This window comes from Camelus dromedarius, chromosome 14 (assembly GCF_036321535.1).
Source record: "Camelus dromedarius isolate mCamDro1 chromosome 14, mCamDro1.pat, whole genome shotgun sequence".
NCBI classification, from domain to species: domain Eukaryota; kingdom Metazoa; phylum Chordata; class Mammalia; order Artiodactyla; family Camelidae; genus Camelus; species Camelus dromedarius.
This window is the reverse complement of record NC_087449.1, coordinates 35,181,210-35,182,426: the sequence shown is the minus strand read 5'-3', so window position 1 is coordinate 35,182,426 and position 1,217 is coordinate 35,181,210. Positions and strand designations below refer to the sequence as shown.

Genomic DNA, 1,217 nt, shown 5'->3' with positions numbered 1-1,217 from the left:
ACACCTGAAAATAGGGGAGGAAAACATAGTGATAGTAAATAAAATAGCCTATGAACAAAATAAAATATAGCTCCTGTGCACAGTCCAATATGATTCTAATTTGGTTTGGAATGCCTTAATGTTGTTATGAATCAACTTATTGAGTCACAGCCAGCATTTAACACAAATAAAATAATAGGATAGTACAGGTTGGACAGCAAACATCACAACGCATTACAGGCAGTAAAGATAAGTATTGTTTCATAAAATTTTTGTTTCAGAGGGAGAGAGAGAGATAATGTAAACTACGTATTTTACTTTGTACATTTTTTAAAAAGTTTAACAGTGAGCTGGATTGTTTATTCATCAACAAACATTTGCTATATGTGGTTTGTGGTAAGCATTCTGCCAGGAGCTGAGTTCACCTGAAATAATTAATAGAGTTCCAGTTTTGGTAAGTCAAAAGTGAAATGGGGAGCTTTTCACGAAGATGGTGCTGAAAGCGAAGGAAGCCCCTGCTCCTCCCAAAGCCAAAGCCAAAGCCAACGCAAAAGCTTTGAAGGCCAAGAAAGCAGTGCTGAAAGGCTTCCACAGCCACTCACACACAAAAAAGATCCAGACATCACCCACCTTCCAACGGCCCAAAACACTGTGGCTCAGAAGGCAGCCACAAATATCCTCTGAAGAGTGCCCCTAAGAGAAACAAGCTTGGTCACTACACCATCATCAAGTTCCCCCTGACCACCAAGTCAGCCATGAAGAAGATAGAAGACAACAACACAAGTATGTTCCTTGTGGACATCAAGGCCAACAAGCACCAGATCAAACAGGCTGTGAAGAAGCTCTGTGACATTGACATGGCTGAGGTCAACACCCTGATCAGGCCTGATGGAGAGAAGGCATAGGTACAACTGGCTCCTGACTATGATGTTTTGGATGTTGCCAACAAAACTGGAATCATCTAAACTGAGTCTAGCTGGCTAATTCTAAATAGAAAAAAATTTCATTATAAAAAAAAGTAAAATGGGGAAAACAAACACTAAACAAAACCAAAATGAACCTTATGGGGCCAGGGCCTCACTTCCTAGGAGAGGAGTGACTTTTAGGAGGGAAGAAATGTTTGGAATTGCTGAGATGTCATAGAAACTACACGACTAGGGGAACGGGTGCTTAATTCTATAGTGGTCAGTGATAGCTTGGTCAATTTTCTTTGTTTTTACATTTACCTTGATTAAAAA

The 1,217-nt window shown here is 39.9% G+C and overlaps 1 pseudogene; it reads left to right on the top strand.

Moving 5' to 3' along the window:
- The first annotated feature begins 469 nt into the window (after nucleotides 1-469).
- Nucleotides 470-944, top strand: LOC105092944 (large ribosomal subunit protein uL23-like; annotated as a pseudogene).
- Nucleotides 945-1,217: the final 273 nt, after the last annotated feature.